At 30.1% G+C, this 9921-nt stretch overlaps 1 long non-coding RNA gene across 1 annotated transcript; it reads left to right on the forward strand.

Moving 5' to 3' along the window:
* Positions 1–612: 612 nt before the first annotated feature.
* On the forward strand, positions 613–9007 carry LOC143227102 (uncharacterized). Its single transcript, XR_013014877.1, has 3 exons — positions 613–903; positions 3275–3395; positions 8880–9007. It is a non-coding gene; the product is annotated as an uncharacterized LOC143227102 (long non-coding RNA).
* The last annotated feature ends 914 nt before the right edge of the window (positions 9008–9921 follow it).

Consider the following 9921-nt stretch of genomic DNA (forward strand, 5'->3'; position numbering starts at 1 on the left):
TTCAAATTCAGAAATAAAGTATTTTATAGTAAGAAAACACTAAAATCAACACAAAAAGGAAGCATTTTGCAAGTTGAAATTCATAATTCTTCCTAACAGTGCTTTCGCCCATACGGTATGATAGAGTTCTTCCATATGAATCAAAGCAAAACCAATAATGTATTGTCTCTGGGCTCGTCTGTTTTCAAGCGTTTAAGCGAGGTTCTAGAAAAGTGAGCTAACGCAACAATACTGTGATTTACACACATATATTTTATTCTGAAGCACATGGGTAGAGAGATTATCATTTACACACTTTATCTCCTACAGCATGTGAAACAAATACGTAATTATAAATGAAATAGAAAACTATATTACGTAACACTGCGATATATTTTGAACACTTTCCTTCCCTCACAAATTTTCGTTGTCATCTTCGTGATTTTCTATTATTTTGAACAAGTTAACATTACATGCTACTGCATTAGATTAATTAATAACAATATAGGGGGACTTTAAACGTCTCCCGCTAGTACAGCGGAATGTTTACGGGTCTACAACGCTAAAAGGGGGGGTTCGATTCATCTCGGTGGGCTCAGCAAATAGTACGATGTAACTGTGGTGTAAGAAAATCCGCACTCAACTTTAAATTAAATGCACTTATTTAATTTTATAGTTTTCACATTTTCTGCTTACATCTTCTATTGAGTCACGCAAAGTACTCTTAAAACCAACATAACAAATTCTATAATTAGTTTAAATTAATGGATGAAAGCTATTGCATGGATGATATAGAAATGTTTTTTTCTAACGTGAATTCTTCATGAAAAGACAAAAACATATTTGTAGCTCTGGCTGTGCTGGTTATCCTAACGTCGATGAAAATCGACCTTGTAAATGGAGAAGGTTGGGAAAGATTGAACAGTAAGTTCATTTTCAAACTTTATTAATTTATAAAATATTAAGCCATTCGTATTTTTGAAATAAATATTCTATTTTCATATTTATGCCTACTGAATAGAAAAGTGTAGCATTCGGACATTATTAAAGCAAACTACGTTACTATCACAGAAAAATAAATGAAATTGTCCCATCTGTACTGCAATTTTCAATGGTTCTAAAACGTTGAGAGTCAGTTCCGAAAATGGAATAGGCATCGTTCATCGGGATTTAGCCCTCCGTTTGTACAGCATTATGTCTACCGATTTACAACGCTAAAATCAGGGATTCGATTCCCCTTAGTGGGCTCAGTAGATAGCCCAATGTGGCTTTGAAAACATTTTTATAAGAAAAACACTCTCATCGGGATTATACATCAATTTGTGGAATTATTTCATTAAGCTATACATTTTTATACAGAACAATATTGTATGGTTTATTAAATGAGGAAAATAAGATAACTTATTTTATTTATTGTGAGTTTCTTATGTAAACTGGTTCATAAAATGAGAAATAAATATTCTCTTTATTTAAATCAAATATGTTTGTCTCTCATGCATACATTTATCTAAACAATCCTGAAAACCTGAATGAGATAAAAGGGTACACCGAAAATATTTTTTTTTTATCGATAGGCAGAGGAGGATAGGACTTTGAAGTAGTTATTAATTATTTTTCATTAATTAATAACTTATAATATTGAAAAAGTTTTGAGAACGCGAATCTGCTAACTCTCACCCATTTTTTTCAACGAAAAACCTTCTTGATTATATTCAATTATTATTTACATATTTTAATTATTTTTGTAGCGTTCATTTGACCCAATGAAAGTGGATGTTGAGTGTGGCAGAATAGTATTTCAATTTTTTCTTTCTGCGAAATTTCTCAATCGGAAAAATTATTCATTAAACGTTTAAACTTAAATTTGTTACGTGCAGAAATAAAAAAAAATAGATTTACAATTGATATTTTAGAAAACTTTAAGGTGGTTGAAAGAATTTCTTGCATTTCCAGAAAATGTTTCATTTCATAAGTTACTCAAAACTAATTATGAATAATTCTTTATTTTATTATATTCAGACAATACCCGCATATCTAACACTTTATAATGTTCATTTCTTCTTTATATATTCCTTATTTTAATTAAGTTTATCATTTTATAGTTCAAGACACCGTTGTATAATTTCTGTTTATAAGCAACAGTTTATATCTAAATAAACAGATCAAGTTGATTGTAAACAAACAGAAAAAAAATCACATTTAACTAAGCGTTCTAATACAATTTAGGACAATCATATCGTTCCTGAGACAGGAATATAGTAATTAAATATGATAAAGCTAAAGTCTCAGGATATAATGTAAAAGTTTGTGTATCTAAAAAAGTATTTTTATCTCTAATTTGTAGGTATAGTTTTAAGTTTGTAAAATGGCAAATTTTTGTCGAAAGGTGCAATAATTCTTGAATAAATTGTGCAGAGCAAGTGAATATAACTTGTTATATCAGAATATTGTTATATCAGTTTGTGTTTAATGTAAGCTTGGTAATGAAACTAAGGTTTCTTTATATAACTATATATATATTTGGTGACGAGACATTTGTCGAATACATTATTACTTATTATACAGATATGGATGTAGCTTCATCCATGGGTTCGGGGCCCTTGTTTATATAAAATATGTCAGAGATGCATGTAAAAATTAACTACTCGCATTTTTCTAACCAGAATTAATTTCTACACTTGATAGTGTTTTTCTGTTTTGTTACGTCGATCTTGCAAATACCTCTTTAAAATTGATCATTTATTCAATTATAATTAATTTTTAATTTGATTATGTACAGATATAGCAATACATAACTATATTATTACAAGAGTACATGTACTAGAGTGAAACCTGATCTATATAAAAGATATGATTAGGGGATTCTTCTATTCTTCAAGGCGTATCGAACTCTGTATTTAAACGTTATAAGCCCTAAGTCTTATCGCTCGTATATTGATTGACTGAAAGCTGAATGTTGAGTTGAAAAATAAAATGAATTCAATAAACCTGGAAAATATGTAAAATAAACTACAGCTGACCTTTTGAAATTGGATAAACAATTGTAAATGAAAATATAAGACGTACTTGAATTGAAATAGCATACATCACAACTATCTCATGAATCAGTTTAAAGTAATTATGGTTGGGACCTGACAGAAATTTAGAACAAATTAGTTATCCAGTACATTATAGGAGATCGATTTATGCGATATACTTCTACCACAGAACTATAAACCAGTCTTGAAGCTGTTAACAAATACATTTTGTATTCGTTAAAATGTTTGATCTTGTACATTAAGTTCAATTTATCTAGATATACAGGATGACAACGACATCAAGAACGACAATGATAGTACCTTCGTAGCAATGAGAAATCCGTAGAAGTCCGTGAGGATTTAGATTCTATACTCTATTTGAAGATTTAATTTGATAAGGTAAAAATATTTGAATATGTTAGTAATACCTTAAACAATTATATATTTATTTACAACTACTTATTTATAATGACATCTAAAATGTTTGCATATGTAGTTTCCAATAACATAACGTTTTGTATAACACTTAGACGTTTTAGTAACTATACGTGTCAGTTCATTTCAAAAATATTATTATGTATAATATATAATGCAAATATGTTTATTAGATAATTATTTTCATTTTGTATTACCATTCATGATATTTTTAACACAGACTACTGCTTTGATTATTATTTTCTTAAGTTGTTAATGTTATGAAAATAAGAGATTATTTGCGCCAGCCGTCCCTGATTGAGCAATATAAGACTAGAGAGAAGGTAGCTAGTCATCACCACCAACCGCCAACTCTTGGGCTACTCTTTTACTGACGAATAGTGGAATTGAATGTAACATTATAACGCTTCCACGGATAAAAGGGACGATCATGTACGGAGTTATGGGGATTTGAACCCCGCCCCTCAGATTACGAGGCAGAGCGCTCTAACCATCTGTCATGCCAGTCCTGGATTGATAAAGCACCTCATGTTTGTCTACAAATTAACATTTCGCTATAACTGAGTTCTTCAGTTTCCTTATTAATTTCATTTGAATCGTTGTAAACTTTTGTGTTTCCAAACTGAAATGTATTTGGCAATGGAACTAACACCAAAATACATCACCCTCACTATAGCTTTTTTTTTTTCTCTTCGTAATTGTAAAAAATGTATTTAGCCATGCATTTCTTACTTATTGTTATACAACTGAAAAACGAAACACGATACCGTATTATAAAATAAATGGCATTCGCTGTATTAAATCTTATAAGTATCAATACACTCAAGAAAATACAGTCAGAATTGTAATTATGTGAGTAAATGAGATATGTAATCCTTGTTATAAAGTTTCAGGTATAGTACACTTTGAATGATTCTTATGAAACGAAAAACATATGTTTAATTGGCACCAAATACAATTGTGTGATGTTTACTTCCTATACATTTAGAGTTACACAAACAAGGAATGAAATACGGTATCATTGAAGCAGTATTAACAAAAACATACAAAATATTTGATCCTCCGAAAATAATGAAACACAAAAATTAGAATATGAATAAATACTGATGTTTACCTGCAGGAAAATATAAATACCATGCAGGATATATAAGTTTTCTTTATCGTGGTTATAATTAAGATATATGAATTTATGTAATCCACAAAATACAATGTTTTGTCTTCATTTTAAGACATTGCATAATATTTTGTTATCAAATAACTTCAATGCAATATATAATGAAATATTACTAGTTCTGTTTTAACTTAATTGATATTAATAACCAATTACTACAATATAATTGACACAGACTACGGATTACTGAAGAGCTGATGAGGACCAACATCTATATTTTATCTATAATACAATCTGAATTCATCCTGATTTCCTTCTTTTATGGTACTTTTTTAACTCTCTAATACCTTTATCTCGACATTAAAACTTTCATAAAACAAAACTATTGAGCTTGTAGTGATTTATTAAATATCGTTTTTAAGTTGTGGTGATCAACGAGATTGTTTATTTAAATGCATGTTGTGGTTTTATCCGTATCTTATTTTAAAAAGAAAATACAATCTTTCTTTAAATATTCTGAACGTTTCAATGAATAAAACAGTCATAACTTTCAAATGACAAAAAAATATAAAAATTACATATATGTATATACACATATATGTAAATGAGTTGATAACTCGTGCTAAGAATTTATGTGAATTGTGTTAGAAACTTTCTTCACACAAAAACGAATCATGACTATCTAAAGATACCTCACTTACTTTATTATTAAATTACTACGGCTGTATTTTTTTTAAACTCGCCGCTCCATTTTGTTCTGCTGTATATCTGAGAATCATTTGTTTATTTGTGAAAGTCCACTAAGACTAGTTCAATTACTTTAGAACTCTCTTTCATGAAATAAATTATCCTTCTGATCTTTTTCATTTTACTGTTAATTCATTTATCTCTAAAATATTAATTATCAGGCCGATATTTATTGTTAAGCCTTTCCTTCTTACCACATTTTACTTTGGCCGAGCTCCTCGAATCGTATTCTTCTCGCATCCCCGTCGCGCCAAACATGCTCGCCCTTTCAGCCGTGGGGCGTTATAATGTTACAGTCAATCCCACTATTCGTTGGAAAAAAGAGTAGCCCAAGAGTTGGCGGTGGGTGGTGATGACTAGCTGCCTTCCCTCTAGTCTTACATTACTAAATTAGGGAGAGCTAGCACAGATAGCCCTCGAGTTGCTTTGTGCGAAATTCAAAAAACAAACAAACTTTTCTGTATTCTATTTCCCGTTCATCTTATACTATTTATGCATTTATTACCAAATCGTCTGCTTACTATATTCCTTATATCAACGTGTTACAAACACAACTTTAAATTCTCGTTTACTTTAAACAGTCATAAAATACAAAATAAACAAAATTAATAATTTCTGAACTGAATAATCTTTTTGTATCATGACAAGTTACTTCGAACATGTTGCGTAATAAAAGTATTTTCATTACAAAATGATGAAATATTTTTTTTTATCTTAGAAGTTAGGCAAACTTGCATTTGAATTCGGTTTTGTAATCTGTAAAATTGGAAAGACACAGAACATCAGAATAATCAAATTTTATTACAGTATATTATACAATGATAACTAAAATAAGTAAAAGAGAACACATTGCATAATAATTAATGGAATTTAGTTGTTATTGTGTTAATTGTTTGTTTGTTTGTTTTTTAATTTTGTGCAAGCTACTCTACGGTTATCTGCGATAGCCGTCCCTATTTTTGCAGTGTAAGACTAGATGGAAGGCAACTAGTCATCACCACCCACCGCCAACTCTTGTATTACTCTTTTAGCGACGAATAGTGCGATTGAGCGTGGCATTATAACGCCCCCACTACTGAAAGGGCGAGCACGTTTGGTACGACAGACATTCGAACCGGCGACCCTCAGATTAAGAGTCGAACGCCTTAACCTACCTGGCCATGACGGGCTCTTTTTTTATTGTAATATAAACAATAGGCTACTGCACTGTGTTCACCTCTTCAGTTTAATTATTCCTTCTCTTGGGCACCACGAAGATTTTAATTAATGAAATATATTAGGAAAAAGCATGTTTTATTCACTTTGGAAAGTACAACATATATAAAAGAGTATTAACAATTACAATGACTCAGATGTATTTCACAGTTTCAAAATACTTAACATGAAAATCTCACTTTGATATTCAGCCATCATTACTTTGACAATTTTTAAAATGCATATATTTTTTGCTATTGAGAAATTAACCACTATTTGTTTCTCAAAATAATTTTTACATCAGATCTGTTTTATGCTGTATATTTTAATAAAATAATATGTACAAAAGTAAAATAATATTAACCCCTCAAGCTATTTGCAAGATTATTTATTCTTCAAAATGTTACCTTAAAATATGTTTTCTAGGGAACATTCATTGCTTATAGAAAGTTTTCTGAGAAGAAAATTTAACTCTGTTTAACGCAGATTTTTGTGGATATAAGAATCATGTTCTTTAATTATAAGTATAAAATATCAAATTATAAATTTCATGACTTTTAATCCACTAGTAGCTCAATATATTTGTTAGGGCTTGTAAAGCTAAAATCGAGTTTAGATGCACATGTCGAAAAAAGAAAAGAGTCCATTGTTCATCTTTCTACAACAAATAAAATATTTAACGGTTACACTTTCGCATTTCTAAATTAGGGGTGGATGTGTCTCTAATCTTGATGTTTATCTTATATGTAGCATACGCCTAAAGAATTATTTCAGATTGATTACAGAAATTTACCTAACACAACAATATATTCTAAAATCTAGGTTTAGAATGATCTAAGATTGCCTAAAATTGCTGTTGTTTCTATTTCAATAGTAAAAAATGAGATTGTATGAACTTTAAGTTCATTATTAACGTCATTTGAAATAATCAGTATAATTTAAAGTTCGCTCTCAGCTTAGAAAAGCACTTAGAATTCTGATTTTTAATTGTGATATTTATTTTCATATTATTTTATATACTGCTTAAAACAGTTACGGAATAATTTGAGATTTCCATTTTACAGCTGTGATGAAAAACTACAATGGCACCATTATAGAAATAAAACACATCATTGAACATTATATTAAATAGCTAGCATTATCGGAAATGCATATATAAGAGTTGTGGAAATATATAAGAAGTCGATATTCAGCTTAAATCGTTTTATAGAATTATCATTTTGTTTTTACATATTAAATCTATTAACATTGTTGCCACGATTAACAGAAAAAAAGACCAACTAATCTCCCAACAGTCGCTTTCAAATTTGATTACAAATCAGAATGATAAATATTAAACTTCCAATGCAAATAACGAGTTAATGACTTTGGTTTGTTGAGTTTCTTGCAAAATCACTAGAGGGCTATCTACGCTAGCCATCCCCAAGTTTGATGTACTAGCTTAGAAGGAAAAAACAGCTTGTGAATACTGCTATTAACGATCCACATTTTATCACTAAATGTTGGAATTCACATTGAAATTGTAACACCGACATACCTGAAAAGGTGAACATTTTCGATAACATGATTCGGAAACTAAACTTGCGGATTGAGAGTAGTTAACTCAGTGCATTGTTCAAATAAATAATGAATTAAAGTGTGATACTAAATTCATTTTATTACATCCTTCTTTACATTTTATGACTAATTATTTGACGTTATAGTGTTACCAAAACATTAAAGCAGTTTCAAAATTTCACTCGTTTCCAGAAATGTTGATGTTCCTTTTTCTGATCATGGCATTTATGTACACAATACAGTGGAGCTGAAGATAAAAAATGTTAACATCTTTGTTGAGTAATAGAATATCTCAGCCCAGCATAGCTGGACGAAATAAAAAAACAAATATTTAAACAACAAAATAAAAGAAATTATATGTGCTAACAAAGGCTTATAGTGTTCCAGGATAAACAAACACATCATTCTTACACAACCATTAAAGTATCACGTGGAAAGAAGTTTGCAATGATTGGTGAAACACAAGCTGAATTATTAAGTTTAAGATAACTAAAAATTTGTTTAAACTATTACTATAAGATGTTGAATAAATGGTATAAAAATGATTTCTGAGGTTAAATATTCATAAAAACAGCAACATCCACAACATGATGTTGTCGTCATGAGCATGGCGATGACCAAAGGCAACACTATAAATACAGACTGGCAACTAAGACACATAAGAGTATAAGTCGAAATATAACAAAGTTATGTCCGTGTTTCTGAAAATTGGTCAGTATTTTGTTTTCTACAGTACTTGGTATTATCTTGAGTGATATATGTCATGAAATGTAATTGTTTTTGTACTAAGTTAATTCATATAAATATTTAATTATTTTACTTAATGTTTATATTTACAGCTTTGACGGATCACTTAACAGCTGATGAGGATCAGCATGCACATGTTATCTTTTACATAATAATCTGAATCTGTCGTTGTATCCTTCTTTTTTGAAATATGTTTAACTTTCAGAAACCTTTATCTAGAAATAAAAGTTTCATAAAGCTATAAAGTGTTGAATTTGAAGTGTTTTATTGCATGTTGTTGTTGTTGGTTTGAATTAAGCACAAAGCTACACAATGGTCTATCTGTGCTCTGCCCACCATGGGTATCGAAACCCGGTTTTTAGCGTTGTAAGTCCGTAGACATACCGCTGAGCCACTGCGGGGCATATTACATATGGTTTTTAAGTTGTAGTGGAGCAATGAGTAAAATGTCGTTTTAACTTAAAGACATGTTGCAGTTTCTTGGGTATCTGGTTTAAAGGAAAATAATCCATTGTCGATTTTTTATTAATTAAAAATATATTCTAAATTACATTAACGCAATATATTTGAATGAGGATAGCTGTCTTAAATTTCAAGTGTTTAAAAGTGAAAATAAATATTTTACATAATTCCACGAGTTTTAAATGAGTTAATAATTCCCATTCAGAACTTATTCATTGAAGTGTTTGAGTAACTTTATTAACACAAAAAACAAATGTTGGCTATTATGGTCATGTGTTATTTGTTTGTTGTTAAATACAAGGCTAAACAATCAACTATCTGCAATCTCGTCTGTCCGAAAAGCCACAATGGCTTATATTTCATGTCCTCGAGGGGACTCAACCACAGGATTTTAGTGTAACTTTATTAACACAAAAACAAATATTGGCTATTATGGTCATGTGTTATTTGTTTGTTGTTAAATACAAGACTAAACAATCAACTATCTGCAATCTCGCCACCGCGGATATCGAAACCTGATATTTAGTGTTTTTAAAGCACTTCTTCTATTTTTCTGTCCGAAAAGCCACATTGGCTTATATTTCATGTCCACGAGGGGACTCAACCACAGGATTTTAGCGTTATAATTCCTCAAACCTATCACTGTTTCACCGGGGGAGCCTGAAGTAGTTC

The sequence above is a fragment of the Tachypleus tridentatus genome, chromosome 9 (assembly GCF_004210375.1).
Source record: "Tachypleus tridentatus isolate NWPU-2018 chromosome 9, ASM421037v1, whole genome shotgun sequence".
Taxonomy (NCBI): Eukaryota; Metazoa; Arthropoda; class Merostomata; order Xiphosura; family Limulidae; genus Tachypleus; species Tachypleus tridentatus.